The 21174-nt window shown below is 46.9% G+C and overlaps 1 protein-coding gene across 1 annotated transcript in view; it reads right to left on the reverse strand.

Annotated features, from left to right (window-relative positions):
• LOC126188364 (puratrophin-1-like) overlaps window positions 1-21174 on the reverse strand; it is a 1249514-nt gene that overhangs the window by 396538 nt on the left and 831802 nt on the right. The gene's annotated exons all lie outside the window — the stretch shown is intronic.

A 21174-nucleotide genomic window follows, 5' to 3' on the forward strand; every position in this document is an offset into this window, starting at 1 on the left:
GCCTGCTTGCTTCCCTTTGGTGGAGCAGACCGTACTCAGAGTTTGTTCTTACGCCTGGAACGTCAGCCGTGTAATTTATCGTCACCTCGCCTTACTCTTCTTTATTTGGTCATTCACCTACTTTCCTCACTTTCCGTGATGTGAGCTATAGCACCTCCGTCATGAAATGAGACACTCCATCATTTATAAAATCCCGACGAAAATTTGTAAATCTAGCCCCTCCAGACAGATATACACATAAGTTCAGCGCCTGTTTGAAGAAAAGCAAAAACACGTAATGGGTAGTGGGGTAGTGACTAGTAGCTGCACGTGTAATTTGTCATAAATTGTCAAAACTGTTTTTTCAGTCACCAGAAAATTAACATGAATTCCTCCCCTCCCAGTTCCCCTCTAGCTCAGGTCAAAATGGTTCAGATAGCTCTGAGCACTATGGGACTTAACATCTGAGGTCATCAGACCGTAGCGGTCACGCGGTTACAGACTGAAGCGCCTACAACCGCTCGGTCACACCGGCCGGCCCTCAGGTCATGAGTAAGCTGTTGAAAAGGTAGGCTCAAAACAACGGCGAGGAATTCCTGCAAATAATGAATGTGCCATAAGGAGGATTTGAAAAACTTCGTTTTTATCTCTCATATTTTCACTTTTAAACAAAGCCTATTGAAAAGAGAACCGATAATAGTGCAAACTTTTCGATGCAAAAGTTAGGCAAGTGATACTGCACTGACTACCGGGCTGCTGTTAAAATTGGGCTCTGTTCAAGGTCCATCGATTTTGTCTGTATATATCAGCAATCAAACCATAGTTATGGCTTTGCATACTAGCTTTACCTGAAAGATTAAAGCGGTGTTATACTTCGCAGATCAACCAGTTAGTTTTACCATCTACGTGCCTTTCTTTCTTTCTTTCTTTTTTTTTTTTTTTACATAAAATCACTCCAGATGTTATCTCCCTTGTAGGGGAGTAGCGTTTGTGCATATCGCGACATATTCAAGCTTAGTTGGTTTTCCGTTTTTCACCATTTCAAATCTATTTCACTATATTAATTCGAAAATTAATGACTTCAGTGATTAATATCTATATTTGGGTATTGTACTCATCCATAGCAGTATCTGAATAAGCACGTCGTTTAGGAAAACTCAGTAACACAAGAATGATATTAAACTTTCAGGAAAATAGAATATCAGTTTCTTGCGGTCAGTGTATTTAGCGACAAACGTTTTCAACAGTATACTGTTCGAATTCATAAAAAATACAACTTGAACAAATTAATGTCGGGTAAAAACTGAAATGATTAGAGAGAGAAAACTATCAGACACAGGATGTGTGAGAGGACCTCTAAGGTAGATTTTTTTGATTTGAGAAACTATGTTTGATTGTGTGGAGCATGCTATAATAGTCCAGAAGTTGACGCAATATGGAATTACAGGAGATTACCAGTGGTTCATTTCCTTATAATATTTTTTAGAAATATATCTGTGTACTCACGTAAATATTAAACTACCGGCATGAGATAAAATGCAGCTAATTATCGCAACTGAGGAGAGAGCAGCTTTATCTGAAGCAGTGGATTTGCTGATGTTTTACTTGGTTAGGTTTAGATGACACACGAACAAACACTATTAAGCTCTGTGCCCGACCGAGACTCGAACTCGGGACCTTTGCCTTTCGCGGGCAAGTGCTCTACCAACTGAGCTACCGAAGCACGACTCACGTCCGGTACTCACAGCTTTACTTCTGCCAGTATCTCGTCTCCTACCGTCCAAACTTTACAGAAGCTCTCCTGCGAACCTTGCAGAACTAGCACTCCTGAAAGAAAGGATATAGCGGAGACATGGCTTAGCCACAGCCTGGGGGATGTTTCCAGAATGAAATTTTCACTCTGCAGCGGAGTGTGCGCTGATATGAAACTTCCTGGCAGATTAAAACTGTGTGCCCGACCGAGACTCGAACTCGGGACCTTTGCCTTTCGCGGGCAAGTGCTCTACCATCTGAGCTACCGAAGCACGACTCACGCCCCGTCGGGCACACAGTTTTAATCTGCCAGGAAGTTTCATATCAGCGCACACTCCGCTGCAGAGTGAAAATTTCATTCTGGAAACTATTAAGCTCCTTAGTGGCAGTTTACACAGTGCGTACATACAGTTTCTGATAATTTCTTCTCTTTTGCTAATGTATACCTTCACTCGTTCCTTATTCCTGGAGATTATCCTTCTTTTATGGGATCTCTGGCACGCGGTGAATGAGTGAGCAGAAGGAGCAGAGTATTAAAAATTCAGCTTGCACTGTGCTGTCTTAGGGAGTCTAGAAACATTGTTCAAATGGCTCTGAGCACTATGGGACTTAACGTCTGAGGTCATCAGTCCCCTAGACTTAGAACTACTTAAACATAACTATCCTAAGGACATGACGCACATCCTTGCCCGCGTCAGGATTCGAACCTGCGACCGTAGCAGCAGCGCGTTTCCGGACTGAAGCGCCTAGAACTGCTCGTTCACATCGGCCAGCTCGGGTAGTCCAATACCTGTTTTGTAAGGACTAACACTCTCACAGTACCTGCACAATCACTGTAGTGCGTACGTGCCATCTCGAAAAACAAGTGTAAAATTCAAATCCTGAACATTTTTCAATTCGACTTGCAACTTGTACGAGTGACGTGTCGATAATATTGCCTACGTTAGCAAGAGGCTTCGCCAGTATATTGTACGTTGACCGAGAGAGTCTACCTGTCAGTAAAAAAAAAACGACTCATTCACCACACGAGACGTACAAGCACTACCACAGAGTTTACGTAGGGAGTGATCACAACAATGCAGAAGTACTTCACGACTCCCACCATCTGTCGCCGGATGGGCTGAGAAGAGATGGGCACACTTTTCGAGGCTCCGTCGACTCCACGCCGCGCCGGACGAACAACGGAGAGCTGAGCATCAGCACGCGCCGTGCGTGACTCACCCGCTGGAACTCGTGCTCCCTCGGGAGGTCGGACAGGAAGTCGTTGTGCACCATCCCTGCAGGGCCGTCTCTCGCCCGGTCGCGGCCGCAGCATCACTGAGCGGAGAGAGTCCGGCGCAGCGCGGCGAGCGCATTGTTGGTAAACACCACCACCTCCACCGCCTCCACCACCACCGCCTGCACGTCCACCCACCACCGGCACCTCTTCTCCCTTTCTCCTCCGCCCCCCACCGCCGCCGCCCCGCGCAAGGCGATGCCTCTGCGGACTCAGCTGTCTGCTCTGCGGAATCGGGGTCGGCAGCTCGGCGAGGTCAAGGTCACGGAGCGGCAGCGCCACGCGCACGCACGCACGCACCGCACGTATATAGATTCCCACGGAGAAGTGCCACCGGTTGTGGCAGCAGGCGCAGGGGGAGGGGGAAGTGGTGGCGCTGGGAGGGAGAAAGTCGAGCTGCGAGGACAGCTGTCCTTTCACCGCGTCCCCACCAGCGCCAGGAAAAGGTTCTGCGCCAGAAACGATTCCGCGAAGGGCAAAAACTGCTTCACGCAGCGGGGAAGCTCAAATCAGATGCCCACTGCTCGTTTAAACACAGATACTGAACCCATAATAACTATTCACTTGCCTCTGAAAACAGGGTAGCTTACGATACAGACGTGGCTGGTTCGAATCTTTATGATTGGAAAAAAAAAAAAAAAATCAGTCGTCAGTTTCAGGCCAGCAACGGCTAAGAGCTGGTAGCTTACAGTTCCTCACAAACTGAACATTCATGTCCTGGATTAAATCATATATACTTCCGCAGTATGTCACGGAATGAGGGCAGCCTATGTCATAAATTCAGTGGATTGGAAATAGCCCATCAGTTGTAAAATACAGGCTTATTAAACCTTGACGATGGTTTCGACAGTTGTAGAACTGTTTTCTTCAGAAGGTACTGAACACAGAGTCACGTGTTCTCTAGTACTTGTCACACCAACACATTGTGTGTCATCCACACGTACCAGACAGAACCAATGACTCCCAGACAGGATACAGTTTTAAAATTGTCGAAACCGTGGTCTAGGTTTAGTAAACCTGTATTTTGCAACTGGTTGGCTGTTGTTTCAAAGTCAGTGAAGCTTTTGCATGCATAGCTGCTGAAGCGCAGCCAAGTCTAAAGTCTTAGTATGTGATAGTTTTCAAGATCTGTCCGTCGGATGCTATTGGGAGTGGACTGGACTGATTTGGGGGAAGAGAGCAAACAGCGAGGTCATCGGTCTCATTGGACTAGGAAAGGATGGGGAAGGAAGTCGGCCGTGCCCTGTCAAAGGGCAGTGATTTGGGGAAATCACATGCTGTTCGGGACGATGGGGCTGTTTGCCAATGGTCTCACAGGTCCAAATTTTCGCAATAATTCCTGAAAACACAAACACAACGCTACACTGTACAAACATTCATCAAGTCAAACACTTGACATACGTAGTTGAAGAAAGAATGGGGACTCTGCCTTAGTCTGATTTCTTCGGATTCCGACAACACTTAAAGTTTTTACATTCGCGAAAACAAATGCACAATTGCGCCATCATTGCACGGGGGCAGACAATCAAATGGGAACAACGACGTTCATTTTTACTACTTTCATAGTGCTGTGTTGGCCAACACCGTGTTACGAGAGGAGGTCGAAATGCACGCGTTTTAGCTCACGCAGGCTGGCGTGAGGAGGGAAGGACTATACTGACGTGAGGTCTGGAACATGACAAGGAATTAGAATTCAGAAAGCGGACGGAATTAGTTTTATACTTAACTTTAATCCATAAATGATGAACGTCGCTCTTGACGGTACATGATTCACAATATTATCTTTCAGAAGACATATAGTAACTGAATATGGCGCCTTGCTAGGTCGTAGCAAATGACGTAGCTGAAGGCTGTGCTAAACTGTCGTCTCGGCAAATGAGAGCGTAAGTAGTCAGTGAACCATCGCTAGCAAAGTCGGCTGTACAACTGGGGCGAGTGCTAGGGAGTCTCTCTAGAATAGACCTGCCGTGTGGCGGCGCTCGGTCTGCAATGCTCCTTAACAGCTGCCGGCCGGGGTGACCGAGCGGTTTTAGGCGCTACTGTCTGAAACTGCGCGACGGCTACGGTCGCAGGTTCGAATCCTGCCTCGGGCATGGATGTATGTGATGTCCTTAGGTTAGTTAGGTTTAAGTAGTTCTAAGTTCTAGGGAACTGATGACCTCAGACGTTAAGTCCCAAACCGCTCAGAGTCACATTAAGCCATACATAACCATCAACAGTTTACTACGAGTATATTAGCAGATAAAAACTTAAAAAATAGCAATTGGAATTGAATGAATAGCTGGTGTCTGCATAATAATGACGAGTTTTGTAAATAATTACAACAGACGGGATCAAGTACGTTACATACTTTGTCGTGTGCTGTCGATAATACTGGATACCAGGCACAGTGTTTTATGGGGAGTCTACTGCATTTTAATGACCATACCATAAAATTATTGCGACACTGACTAACTTTGATTAGCAAGCGCTGTAAACAGCAACGCACTGGCGTACACATATGCAGTAGCTGCAATAATATGACTCTGAACTGTGCTCGAGCTAAGCAAAATACACACATCAAAAAAAGTTTTGCATCACCCCGGTTCCCAGAACCCCTTAACGTTGGCTGTGGATATTGTATCACAGACACAGTTCCTTTGACTGTTCAGAGATGTCACTAAACCCGCCCAAAGATGTAAACAACCATGTATGAGTAGCGCCTATTAGACGGAGGGGGTCCGACAGCCGATCAGCTCAAATCATTCCACCAGGAAGGAGGTAAAGGGCTCGTGTTGTCTGTAGTTCAACCATGCATAGACGGTCGATACCGCGGCTCGATCGCGTCCGTATTTTTACTTTGTACCAGGAAGGGCTCTCAATAAGGGAAGTGTCCAGGCGTCTCGGAGTGACATGGAGCTAATACAGAGAGAGAGGAACTGTCGATGACATGCGTCGCTCAGGCCGCCCAAAGGGCTACTACTGCAGGGGATGACCGCAACCTACGGATTACGGCTCCGAGGAACCCTGACAGCAATGCCACCATGCTGAATAATACTTTTCGTACAGCCACAGGACGTCGTGTTACGACTCAAACTGTGCGCAATAGGCTGCATGATGCGCAAGTTCATTCCTGACATCCATGGCGAGGTCCATCTTTGCAACCACGACACCATGCAGCGCGGTACAGATGGGCACAACGACATGCCAAATGGACCGCTCAAGATTGGCATCACGTTCTCTTCACCGATGAGTGATTGCATATGCCTTCAACCAGGCAACCTGGAGGCAACCTGGTCAGGCTGAACGCCTTAATTACACGGTCCAGCGAGTGCAGTTTTGTCATGGAAGGCGCCGTAACGGCTGTACGATAGGTGAGTGCCATGCTCCGACCGATTGTGCAACCATATCGGCAGCATATAGGCGAAGAATTAGTTTTCATGGACGAGTATTCGTGCCTCCATTGTGCACATCTTGTGAATGACTCCCATCAGGATAGCGACATCGGTCTACTAGAGTGGCCAGCATGTTTTCCAGACATGAAGCCTATCGAACATGCCTGGGACAGATTGAAAAGAGCCGTTTATGGTCGACGTGACCCACTAACCACTCTGAGGGAACTGCGCCGAATCGCCGTTGAGGAGTGGCACAATCTGGACCAACAGTGCTTTGATGAACTTGTGGATAGTATACCACGCCGAATACAGGCTTGCATTAATGTAAGAGGACGTGCTACTGGGTATTAGAGGTACCGGTGTGTACGGCAATCTGGACCACCACCTCTGCAGGTCTCACTATATGGTGGTACAACATGCAAACGTGTGGCAAAAAGGGCGGAAATGATGTTTATGTTGATCTGTATTACAAGTTTCTATACAGGTTGCGAAACTCTCGGAATCGAGGTGACGAAAAACTTCTTTTGATGTGTGTAATTAGTCTTGATGGCGTGAATTTCAATAATGTAATTTTCGAAAAAATGAAACTTATTTCAACGATGGACAATTAATTTCATCAGCGTCTGTATGAAGATCAAGAAAATACGATTCTCGAAGGTGCGCAAGTCGCAACACAACCGCAAGTAAGTGGAAACACCGGACCTATAAATTTGTTCCAGCAGGAAGACACACATGAAGTCAAGCAAGAAGCCCTTCTTTGTCAATGAGAAAGACCAAAGTCGAGCAGTTTTAAAGGCCTATGATGCCTGATACTAAAGAATTCGTCGACATTGCTATACGTAATTTTGACACAGAGACAGCGCAGCAAGGTAGAGTGGGAGAAAAGAGCGGAACGGGGTAGTTATGAAACCATGGAAAGCAGAAACGGAAGCTCGCGAAGCAAGTAACGACGCTTTGTATCGGGCGGACACGTCTGGGGGCGGACCGCGGGTGGCCGCGCACCTCACACTGACGTCCGGTATGCTAATGTGCCGATTGTCCTCCTGCGTTCCAAATGTGCCTCGGGCCAGTTCCGTCGTGCCGAGTCACACCCTTGAACTCGCTCTTGATCTTTGCTGGAGATCGAATTCGGAGAAAGTGAGAGGACTCGAGCTGCGAATAAGACTGCAGACTCAATACGGACCTGCTACGTACATGTGAGCAACATCACCTACGAGAGTTGTAAAATACAGGGTGATTCAGAAAGAATACCACAACTTTAAAAATGTGTATTTAATGAAAGAAACATAATATAACCTTCTGTTATACATCATTACAAAGAGTATTTAAAAAAGTTTTTTTTCACTCAAAAACAAGTTCAGAGATGTTCAATATGGCCCCCTCCAGACACTCGAGCAATATCAACCCGATACTCCAACTCGTTCCACACTCTCTGTAGCATATCAGGCGTAACAGTTTGGATAGCTGCTGTTATTTCTCGTTTCAAATCATCAATGGTGGATGGGAGAGGTGGCCGAAACACCATATCCTTAACATACCCCCATAAGAAAAAATCGCAGGGGGTAAGATCAGGGCTTCTTGGAGGCCAGTGATGAAGTGCTCTGTCACGGGCTGCCTGGCGGCCGATCCATCGCCTCGGGTAGTTGACGTTCAGGTAGTTACGGACAGATAAGTGCCAATGTGGTGGCGCTCCATCCTGCTGAAATATGAATTGTTGTGCTTCTTGTTCGAGCTGAGGGAACAGCCAATTCTCTAACATCTCCAGATACTGTAGTCCAGTTACAGTAGCACCTTCGAAGAAAAAGGGACCAAAAACTTTATTGGCTGAAATGGCACAGAAAACGTTCACCTTAGGCGAGTCACGTTCATACTGAGTTGTTTCCCGCGGATTCTCGTCGATTCACTTCTGCCGTACTCAATAACACAAAAAGCTTTCTGTTGAGCGGTCGCCATCTTAGCATCAACTGACGCTGACGCCTAGTCAACAGCGCCTCAAGCGAACAAATGTACAACTAAATGAAACTTTATAGCTCCCTTAATTCGCCGACAGATAGTGCTTAGCTCTGCCTTTTGTCGTTGCCGAGTTTTAAATTCCTAAAGTTGTGGTATTCTTTTTGAATCACCCTGTATATCTCCAACGGATCAGACCTATAACATTACATAAAATGTTTTTTTTTCCTTTTCTATAAAAATTTGAGACCATTTTCTGATGTACATCACAGTTTATTTCCTCCTTCGCTTTAGCCGCGCTATAGATTTTTATTGCGTTATCTGAGAAAAACATTGGGAATATGATAAAGACATGTGCAGCCTGTTCGTCGATTTCCAACGCGCATATGACAGCATCCACAGGAATAGCCTATACAATGCAATGCTGGACTTCAGAATCCCTGAGAAGCTAGTGAGAATGGAGCAAGCTTGTATGAAAGGGTCAAAGGCAGCAGTACGTTTCCGAGGAGCCACATCAGAAACATTCGAGATTGAGACAGGCCTCAGACAAGGGGATGCTCCCTCATGTGTTCTGTTCAATGTCATCTTAGAGAAAGTAATAAAAGAGTGTAGACAACAGGAGTGGGCTGGAGTAGAGATCGACGGTAACTTCAATTGTCTCGCACATGCAGATGGCATAGTACTATCAAGTGAATCAAAGCGTGAGTAGAAAGAAGATGGACAATTCTGCACAGAATGTAGGGCTCAAAGTGAATCGAGACAAAACAGAGTTCATGCAATTAGGAAGAAGACGAGAGCAGGTAGAATTTCTCGACATAGAGGGCAAGAGGTTCAAGAGAGTAGTCCAGTTCAGATGTTTGGGATCTTGGTTTACCACGGACAACATAAAAATGGACATCAAGGAAAGAATAGCACTGGGAACGAAATGCATGCATTCCCTCAGAGAGACGCTTGGCTCTAAATCGATCTCAGTGAACACTAAGATGAAAATCTACAACACAGTGATATGCCCAGCAGTAATGTACGGTTCAGAAACATGGAGCATGACTAAGCGAGAAAGGGAACAACTATTAATATTTGAAAGAAGTGTAATGAGGAAGGTATGGGGACTAGTTTTAGATAACGGAGAATGGAGGAGGAAGTAAAACGAGGAAATCCACCTTCTGATGCGACAACCTACTATCCTACAGAAGATAAAGAGCAAAAGAATACAATGGGTGTGCCATTGGAAGACAGGCGAAGATGGCACTAGCGGGGAAACCAAACTCCAAACGCCCCACTGGACGACCAAGGCAGCGCTGAATGGACGATCTGGCGAAGGACCCAGCAGCCCTGGGAATGAAAGACACCTGGAGGAAGCGGGCACAAAACAGGAAGGAATGAAGGCAGTTTGTGGAAGCAGTGCATGGTCTGCAGGGCCTGTGATCGCTGAATATCTATCTATCTATCTATCTGAGAACAACGAACTTCGTGTAGTGTGTCAAAGAGCACAGCAAACACAGAACTGGTGAGTAATAACAATCTTTCCACTGATATTTCAGCTTTCTCCTTATTTTGACAGCATAATCTTAGCTTTTCTGCAAGAACTAACGACTCCCAATAGTTATTTACCTACTTTAATCTCTCTATGTCACCGCAGATTTGCTAACCACTCCTAGGTACCTTAATGCAGCTGCCACTAACTTACAGTACTGGCCATTAAAATTGCTACACCAAGAAGAAATGCAGATGATAAACGCGTATTCATTGGACAAATATATTATAGTACAACTGACATGTGATTACATTTTCACGCAATTTGGGTGCATAGATCCTGAGAAATCAGTACCCAGAACAACCACCTCTGGCCGTAATAACGGCCTTGATACGCCTGGCCATTAAGTCAAACAGAGCTTGGATGGAGTGTACAGGTACAGCTACCCATGCAGCTTCAACACGATACCACAGTTCACCAAGAGTAGTGACTGGCATATTGTGACGAGCCAGTTGCGCGGCCACCATTGACAAGACGTTTTCAGTTGGTGAGAGATCTGGAGAATGTGCTGGCCAGGGCAACAGTCGAACATTTTCTGTACCCAGAAAGGCCCGTACAGGACCTGCAACATGCGGTCGTGCATGATCCTGCTGAAATGTAGGTTTTTGCAGGGATCGAATGAAGGGTAGAACCACGGGTCGTAACACATCTGAAATGTAGCGTCCACTGTTCAAAGTGCCGTCAATGCGAACAAGAGGTGACCGAGACGTGTAACCAATGACACCCCATACCATCACTCCAGGTGATACGCCAGTATGGCGATGACGAATACGCGCTTCCAATGTGCGTTCACCGCGATGTCGCCAAAGACTGATGCGACCATCATGATGCTGTAAACAGAACCTGGATTCATCTGAAAAAATGACGTTTTGCCATTCGTGCACCCAGGTTCGTCGTTGAGTACACCATCGCAGGCGCTCCTGTCTGTGACGCAGAGTCAAGGGTAACCGCAGCCACGGTCTCCGAGCTGATAGTCGATGCTGCTGCAAACGTCGTCGAACTGTTCGTGCAGATGGTTGTTGTCTTGGGAACGTCCCCATCTGTTGACTCAGGGACGGAGACGTGGCTGTACTACCCGTTACAGCCATGCGGATAAGATGCCTGTCATGTCGACTGCTAGTGATACGCGGCCGTTGGAATCCAGGACGGCGTTCCGTATTGCCCTCCTGAACCCACCGATTCCATATTCTGCTAATAATAATTGGATCTCGACCAACGCGAGCAGCAATGTCGCGATACGATAAACCGCAATCGCGATAGGCTACAATCCGACCTTTATCAAATTCGGAAACGTAATGGTACGCATTTCTCCTTCTTACACGAGGCATCACAACGACGTTTTACCAGGTAACGCAGGTCAACTGCTTTTTGTGTATGAGAAATCGGTTGGAAACTTTCCTCATGTCAGCACGTTGTAGGTGTCGCCACCGGGACCAACCTTGTGGTAATGCTCTGAAAAGCTTATAATTTGCATATGACAGCATCTTCTTCCTCTCGGTTAAATTTCGCGTGGTGTAGCAATTTTATTGGCCAGTAGTGTAGTATTTCTTCAGGCGTACCCTTTGACACTTACTCTCGCACGACAGTGAAGGATACAGGCCCGCAGGACTACACGAAAGGAAGGCGAGATGTCCTTTCCCGCAACTGCTTCCTGATACGGAAGTGTCGGAGCTCTGCGTGACGAAGTGCAGTGGGGTGTGCGGAACGAAGGCCACGCAGAAGCACGCTTACCGGTCGGCGCGGGAGAGCGGCGGGCCGGTGAGTGAGTCACGGCGACCGGCGTCCATACCGGGCGGAAGAAGAAACGCGTCGCGGAGACAGGCCGTCTAGAAAGCGAGAAGCGCGCAGCAGCGCCCCGCTAGCCCGCAGGTGTCGCGCCGTTACCACTGCTGCACCGGGCCAGCGTGCGAGCCGTCCCCGCCTGTCCCCGGCAACAGCCAGCACCCCGCCCCCACGCCTTCCAGCACGTCACCGCGACGACTCGTCTTTGTTGTACACGCCAGCTCCCGTCGCACCCTTCAGCCATTACACCTCCTGTCGCAACAGGTGGCTCCTCGAGGTAAACCCATTCAGAGCAGCACGCAATAATTTCGGACCTGACACCCAGCATCTTGCTTCTCCGTAACTTCTCCCTAAGCGTTTACGAGTGTCATACAGAATAAACTGACACACGAAAATTCGGTCTAACCTTCGTCCGTACATCAATGACTGCCGTCTATGTTTGCCAGGCCGTTGAGCCACACGGAATTGTTGTATACTATTCAACAGAATGCCCACAACAGACCAAACTTACTCATCGGCCGAACATTGTGCATGATGTACAACACGCTCTAGGTACCGGCTCCCAGGTTCATGCCATATTTGTCGACTTTAAAAAAGGCGTTCGATTCAGTTCCGTACTGTCGCTTGCGCGCTTACTGTCTATCCGATGGCATATGCGGTTGGATAGAAGGTTTTCTAACAGACAGCGAGCAGTATGTCGTCCTGAACGGCGGTGACTTCAACAGAAACAAGCGTAACTTCAGATGTGCCCCAGGGCAGCGTAATAGGTCCGCTGCTTTTTAAGAGTTACATAAACGATCTGGTTGATGGTGTTGACAGCGGCATTAGACTGTTTGCCGATGATGCCGTAGTCTACAAGGAAGTAGTGTCACACGAAAGTTGTCAACAAATCAATGAGGGTTTGCACAAAATAAATGCGTGGTGTAATGATTGGCAGTTATCTCTCAATATTAGTAAGTGTAACCTACTGCGTATAACAAGGCGAAAATCCCCATTAATGCAGTCTGGAACCACGCGACCGCTACGGTCGCAGGTTCGAATCCTGCCTGGGGCATGGATGTGTTAAGTCCCATAGTGCTCAGAGCCATTTGAACTAACCCCATTAATGTAAGAGTACAAAATAAATACCTAGTCTTTCCAAGCGGTAACATCCGTCTAGTATCTGGGTGTGACTATTCGAAATGATCTTAAACGGTATGATCACATTACACAAGTAACGGGTAACGCGAACTCTAGATTGCGGTTCATTGGCAGAATCCTGAGGCGATGCAGTCCTTCAACAAAGGAAATAGTTTAGAATACGTTAGTTCGTCCAGTCTTGGAGTATTGTTCGTCTGTATGGGACCCTTACCAGTTGGGTCCGATTCAAGAGATTGAGAAGGGCCAAAGAAGAGCAGCAATATTCGTGACTGGTACATGTAGCCATCGCGAGAGCGTTACAAATCTCATAGAAAGTTTGAAATGGGACACACTTGCACATAGACGGCGCGCTAAACGGAAGGGGCTGCTCACTGAATTCCGAAATCCGATCGTCACCGAGGATGTAGAGCATATATTATTACCACCAACTTTCAAATCGCGCAATAATCACCATTCAAAGATATGGGAAATTAGAGCTCGTACTGAGGCGTTCACACAGTAGTTTTTCCCTCGTGCTATCCGCGAGTGGAACAGGGGGGGGGAGGGATATGACTTTGGCGCGAATAGTGCCCTCCGCCACACACCGCTTGGTGGCTAGCAGAGTATATATGTAGATGTAGGTGTAAATCCCTCCGACGACCTCCACACCTGCAAAGGCGTGGTACGTATCGTCTTCTGCAATGCCAGAGTAACAAGACTATCTACTCCACCAAATTTCTTTCTATCACTCTCTCCAAATCCTTCATCGCCAGGGACTCCACCTTGATTTCTCCATCTGTTTACCCTCCCCCACACGAGTCCTTAAACCTAACTAACCTAAGAACATCACACACATCCATGGCCGAGGCAGGATTCGAACCTACGACGGTAGGAGCAGCGCGGTTCCGGACTAAAGCGCCTAGAACTTCTCGGCCACAGCGGCCGGCTGATCGAGTACCATCTTGTCACATTGTCAACACATGGGTTGCAGAGTTCGAGGATGCAGGGTTGAGCTCAGAGCATCGAAGCACTTCGACTGTCAATCAGAAAGAAAAAATGGTTCAAATGGCTCTGAGCACTATGGGACTTAACATCTTAGGTCATCAGTCCCCTAGAACTTAGAACTAATTAAACCTAACTAACCCAAGGACATCACACACATCCATGCCCGAGGCAGGATTCGAACCTGCGACCGTAGCAGTCCCGCGGTTTCAGACTGCAGCGCCTAGAACCGCACGGCCACCACGGCCGGCTCAATCAGAAAGACCCTACGGCGATAGGCACAGAAACATGCAACAGCATCAAACCTAGGCCCCAAAATCGCCGGACGAAAACTTCTCGTCGCGTGTCCTCTTCCATTTCCATAGAAACCTATACGCCAAACAAGAATTGCAAACCCTCTAGTTTCTAACCGATATCACAATATTATTCTTACTCTGCAGATAAACAGCCACAGGTCGCGTACTATTTGATGTATTTGACTAATCTCGAATTGTCAGATCAGAGCATGCTCAGATATTCATTGCTGTGGCGCCTACAGGTAAGGTGTGTAAAGCATAGCTTGGCACCATCAACACGGAATAATGCGGGCTGCATCGTACCCGGCCAATGAGTTTTGCAGTAAACACCGAAGACCCAACTCCCATCAACTTGCGATGGCGATGGTGCCTAGCGGTGCTTTAAAGTTGAAAGCTCGTACGTGTTGGCTCCAGAGCAATGCATATCCGAGGACGCTCGCGTCTGATGAGCTACATTAGTCAAATAAATTAAGTAGGACACGACCAGTGGCTGTTCCGTCTGCATCCTAGAGTTGGAAGATCTACAGTTAACGTCCAGAAACGGCACTTCCCTGTGGATATCACCAACTGTGACTGGAGATAACCACAGAACATGGAGCAACTTGCACAGAAAAAGACCTTCTGCTTGTGACACCGATCACATTTTTCTCACATGATTTACGAAGAGTTATGAATGAAGGGCAACAGGCAGTATCCATATTTCTAGATTCCCGAAAATCATTTGACACAGTACCCCGCTGGAGGCTGTTTACCAATGTACGAGGTGCATTCAAGTTCTAAGGCCTCCGATTTTTTTTCTAATTAACTACTCACCCGAAGTCGATGAAACTGGCGTTACTTCTCGACGTAATCGCCCTGCAGAAGTACACATTTTTCACAACGCTGACGCCATGACTCCACGGCAGCGGCGAAGGCTTCTTTAGGAGTCTGTTTTGACCACTGGAAAATCGCTGAGGCAATAGCAGCACGGCTGGTGGATGTGCGGCCACGGAGAGTGTCTTTCATTGTTGGAAAAAGCCAAAAGTCACTAGGAGCCAGGTCAGGTGAGTAGGGAGCATGAGGAATCACTTCAAAGTTGTTATCACGAAGAAACTGTTGCGTAACGTTAGCTCGATGTGCGGGTGCGTCGTCTTGGTGAAAGAGCACACGCGCAGCCCTTCCCGGACGTTTTTGTTGCAGTGCAGGAAGGAATTTGTTCTTCAAAACATTTTCGTAGGATGCACCTGTTACCGTAGTGCGCTTTGGAACGCAATGGGTAAGGATTACGCCCTCGCTGTCCCAGAACGTGGACACCATCATTTTTTCAGCACTGGCGGTTACCCGAAATTTTTTTGGTGGCGGTGAATCTGTGTGCTTCCAATGAGCTGACTGGCGCTTTGTTTCTGGATTGAAAAATGGCATCCACGTCTCATCCATTGTCACAACCGACGAAAAGAAAGTCCCATTCATGCTGTCGTTGCGCGTCAACATTGCTTGGCAACATGCCACACGGGCAGCCGTGTGGTCGCCGTCAGCATTTGTGGCACCCACGTGGATGACACTTTTCGCATTTTCAGGTCGTCATGCAGGATTGTGTGCACAGAACCCACAGAAATGCCAACTCTGGAGGCGATCTGTTGAACCGTCATTCAGCGATACCCCAAAAGAATTCTCTCCACTTTCTCGATCATGTCGTCAGACTAGCTTGTGCGAGCCCGAGGTTGTTTCAGTTTGTTGTCACATGGTGTTCTGCCTTCATTAAACCGTCGCACCCACGAACGCACTTTCGACACATCCATAACTCCATCACCACAAGTCTCCTTCAACTGTCGATGAATTTCAATTGGTTTCACACCACGCAAATTCAGAAAACGAATGATTGCACGCTGTTCAAGTAAGGAAAACGTCGCCATTTTAAGTATTTAAAACAGTTCTCATTCTCGCCGCTGGTGGTAAAATTCCATCTGCCGTACGGTGCTGCCATCTCTGGGACGTATTGACAATGAACGCGGCCTCATTTTAAAACAATGCACATGTTTCTATCTCTTTCCAGTCCGGAGAAAAAAAATCGGAGGCCTTAGAACTTGAATGCACCTCGTACAAGCATAAGCAATACGTTCTCCGACATGTGTGAGCCTCGAACACTTCTCAACTACTAGAAACCAGTGCGTCATCTTCGACGGCGAGTGCTCACCAGAGACAAAGGTATTGTCAAGAGCGCCCCATGGGAGTGTGATAGGACTGCTGTTATCTTCTACATACATAAACTGTCTCGCGAACAGGATGGGCAGCTATCTGTGGGTGTTTGCTGATGGTGATGATGCGTTACTCAGGAAGGTGTTGAAGATGAGTGACAGCGGGATAATGAAGACAGCTTAGACAAAATTTCTGGTTGGTGTGATGACTGGCAGCTAGCTCTAAACGTAGAAAAATTTAAGTTAATCCTGATGAGTAGAAAAAACATACCTGTAATGTTCGTATGCAGCATTTGTATTGTCCTGCTTGACACAGTCGCATAGTTTCAATATCTGGGGGTAACGCTGAAAAGCGATATGAAATGGAACGAGCATGTGAACATTGTGGTGGTACAAGCAAATTGGCGACTTCGGTTTGTTGTGAGAGTTTTAGGAAAAAACGGTTCACCTGTAAAGGAGACTGCATACAGGGCGGTAGTGCGACCTTTTCTCGATTACTGCTCGAGTGTTCGGGATCCAAGTCATGTCAGGATGGAGGAGGACATCGATGCAATTCAGAGGTGGGCTGCTAGATTTTTTACCGGCAGATTCGAACAACACGCTAGTGTTACGGAGATGCTTCTGTAACTCAAATGGGAATCCCTGGAGGGAAGGCAACGTTCTTTTCGAGCAACGCTATTGAGAAAATTTAGAGAACCGGCATTTGAAGCTGACTGCGGAACGATTCTTCTGTCGCCAACATACATGCCGCGTAAGGACCACGAAGATAAGGTACGAGAAATTACGGCTCATACGGAGGCGTATAAACACTTGTTTTTACCTCAGTCTGTTTGCGAGTGGAACAGGGAGGGAAATGACAAGTAGTCGTACAGAGTATGCTCCGCCACGTACCGTACGCTGGCTTGCTGAGTACGCACGTAGATGTAATCTAGTTTTAATCTGTCAGGAAGTTTCATAGCCGCGCGGGATTAGCCGAGCGGTCTCAGGCGCTGCAGTCACGGACTGTGCGGCTGGTCCCGGCGGAGGTTCGAGTCCTCCCTCGGGCATGGGTGAGTGTGTTTGTCCTTAGGATAATTTAGGTTAAGTAGTGTGTAAGCTTAGGGACTGATGACCTTAGCAGTTAAGTCCCATAAGATTTCACACAGACATTTTTGAAGTTTCATACCAGCGCACACTCAGCTGCCGAGTGAAAATCTCATTCTGGCCACGTAGATGTAGACGAGTAGAAGTTGCAAGATTTTCAACGGCAGAGTAACTTGATTACTATTTCTTTCATTTGCTTTTAATGGTAATAACTATCTATTGTCTTTGTTTCTGACTCGAATAAACAATAATTTTCAGAAAAGTTTTTGCTTTTGGCCGTCTACGCTTTGCTTCTGCCACCGTCATTTATTTTGGTACCCGTTTAGTAAACGCAGTCTACTATTTTTGGTGTCACATTTCCTAATTCCCTCTGCATCGTATGATGGAATACGACTATATTTCGTTGACCTATTTTTTACTTGCGACGACGGGCAGTTAATAACATTGCTTCAAGACACTATTCATTCCGTACGACTGCTCTTCCAGGTCTTCTGCCGTCTCCGGCTGAATTACTGTGCTATCGGTAAAACCCGTAGTTTCTGTTTTAGGGCAGGATATGAGCTACTATTCTTCTGACTGCCGTGGCAGGTGGGATTCTAGCCGAATGATTGTCATGTCCGAGAGAAAGCTGATCTGGGACGCGGGCTGGTAATAGGTTTTCCGTGTGAACTGCTGGTATATTTACGGCTGGACATCAGCGGGGGAAGGGCCCGGCTGTCCCCCATCTTTACGTGGCGGTTTCCCGCTGCGGTGGCGTCGTAAAGCGCCACCTAATGCACCTTCCTTGCTCCGGTAGTAGCGCTCCCATTCCGTGTTTCGCGGGTTACAACCGCGCACGAGTAGACAACACAGGCCACACACACACAACATGATACTCTCTAGCAGCCGCTCCTACTGTCAACTTACGAGCTGCATTCAAGTTCTAAGGCCTCAGATTTTTTTCCTAATTAACTACTCATCCGAAACCGATGAAACTGGCGTTACTTCTCGACGTAATCACCCTGCAGACGTACACATTTTTCACAACGCTGACGCCATGATTCCATGGCAGCGGCGAAGGCTTCTTCAGGTGTCTGTTTTGACCACTGGAAAATCGCTGAGGCAATAGCAGCACGGATGGTGAATGTGCGGCCACCGAGAGTGTCTTTCATTGTTGGAAAAAACCAAAAGTCTCTAGGAGCCAGGTCAGGTGAGTAGGGAGCATGAGGAATCACTTCAAAGTTGTTATCACGAAGAAACTGTTGCGTAACGTTAGCTCGATGTGCAGGTGCGTTGTCTTGGTGAAACAGCACACGTGCAGCCCTTCCCGGACGTTTTTGTTGCAGTGCAGGAAGGAATTTGTTCTTCAAAACATTTTCGTAGGATGCACCTGTTATCGTAGTGCCCTTTGGAACGCAATGGGTAAGGATTACGCCCTCGCAATCCCAGAACATGGACACCATCACTTTTTCAGCACTGGCGGTTACCCGAAATTTTTTTGGTGGCGGTGAATCTGTGTGCTTCCATTGAGGTGACTGGCGCTTTGTTTCTGGATTGAAAAATGGCACCCACGTCTCAGCCATTGTCACAACCGACGAAGAAAGTCCCATTCGTGCTGTCGTTGCGCGTCAACATTGCTTGGCAAGATGCCACACAGGCAGCCATGTGGTCGTCCGTCAGCATTCGTGGCACCCTCCTGGATGACACTTTTCGCATTTTCAGGTCGTCATGCAGGATTGTGTGCACAGAACCCACAGAAATGCCAACTCTGGAGGCGATCTGTTCAACAGTCATTCGGCGATCCCCCAAAACAATTCTCTCCACTTTCTCGATCATGTCGTCAGACCGGCTTGTGCGAGCCCGAGGTTGTTTCGATTTGTTGTCACAAGATGTTCTGCCTTCATTAAACTGTCGCACCCACGAACGCACTTTCGATACATCCATAACTCCATCACCACATGTCTCCTTCAACTGTCGATGAATTTCAATTGGTTTCACACCACTCAAATTCAGAAAACGAATGATTGCACGCTGTTCAAGTAAGGGAAACGTCGCAATTTTAAGTATTTAAAACAGTTCTCATTCTCGCCGCTGGCGGTACAATTCCATCTGCCGTACGGTGCTGCCATCTCTGGAACGTATTGACAATGAACGCGGCCTCATTTTAAAACAATGCGTATGTTTCTATCTCTTTCCAGTCCGGAGAAAAAAAATCGGAGGCTTTAGAACTTGAATGCACCTCGTACACAACATGATACTCTCTAGCAGCCGCTCCTACTGTCAATTTACGGATAGCTCTGTTTGTTAGATGTTATCATCGAGTTCAATGGGGTAGTCGTACCGAAACATTTCCAGGATTCAATCTTATCACGTATATGTTAGAACTCTATGGGGCATTGGAAGAACTCACTTTGTTGCAGTCATTCGGCACCGAGATAGTTAGGGGTTGAACATCGTCCCTGCTAGGTAGCCTACGCTCTAGGTGGGTTTGTGGAAATACTCATTATGAACCGAATGAAGATGGATCTAAAGCCATCTTCTCAAAAAAAGAAGAGGTGTTGTCCATACTGGAGTTGTCCACCGTTAAAATATCTAGTATACACGTCGCAAGACAAGTATCGCATTAAATGACTTTACACATATGTCACGAAATGCTGAAGGTAAAATTAGAGAGATTCTAGCTTACAATTTAGCTTACAGGTAAGCCGTTCGTGCCACACACCATTCGCGACAGCAGTAGTAAATCCCGGCGGGGTCAGGGATTTTCTCTGCCTCGTGATGGTTGGGTGTTGTGTGTTGTCCTTAGGTTAGTTAGGTTTAAGTAGTTCTATGTTCTAGGGGACTGATGACCATAGATGTTAAGTCCCATAGTGCTCAGAGCCATTTGAACCAACCCTCCACCACTCACGGTATGGGGGCTCTTGGAGTACACAAGCACACGTAGATGATCGTTACTTGTGCCATCCTATACTGACATCTACTATACTCGTCCCATACATTTTTAAAAATTTTGAGTATAAATTCTTCGTTCGGAATTTTGCTCTGATGCGTAAACTTATCACTTTGGACACACAACTTTTTCGAGTTTCTGTGTCGTTGTTATGGTATTTTTTACGAGGACTGATTTGACGGCTCTCTCCTTGACAGTCAATCTTGTGCAAGTCTCTTCTTCTCTGAGTAACTTTGCAAACCTACAGTCACTCCAACCTGCTTACTTCCGCACTCTCCCTATATCTATATCTCTCCAACTTATAACGAGCATATTTCCCTCCATTATGAAACTGACTAACCTTCGACGTCTCAAGAGATACTCTATCAAACTGTGCCACAATTTGCGTCCTATTTCGATTCAGTGAGTCTCATTAGTTACCCAACATAATCCTGACAATTTTTTTTGTAGCACCACATTTAAGAAGTTTCAGTTGCCTTCTTGTCGGGTCTGTTCCACTTCACTTCCGTAGAAGCTGTATCTTTTGAAATCATCGTGATGGTAAAACTGCGGAGACTCCGGCTGACATGGCGTCTTACCTAGCGTCCGTCTCCCCATTCAAATTTAGGACTGAAACCGTGGTATTCCGCCACACGTCTTGCGGTTGCTTGCAAAGTATATATATATATATATATATATATATATATATATATATATATATATATATACACTCCTGGAAATGGAAAAAAGAACACATTGACACCGGTGTGTCAGACCCACCATACTTGCTCCGGACACTGCGAGAGGGCTGTACAAGCAATGATCACACGCACGGCACAGCGGACACACCAGGAACCGCGGTGTTGGCCGTCGAATGGCGCTAGCTGCGCAGCATTTGTGCACCGCCGCCGTCAGTGTCAGCCAGTTTGCCGTGGCATACGGAGC

Source organism: Schistocerca cancellata, chromosome 5 (genome assembly GCF_023864275.1).
Source record: "Schistocerca cancellata isolate TAMUIC-IGC-003103 chromosome 5, iqSchCanc2.1, whole genome shotgun sequence".
Taxonomy (NCBI): Eukaryota; Metazoa; Arthropoda; class Insecta; order Orthoptera; family Acrididae; genus Schistocerca; species Schistocerca cancellata.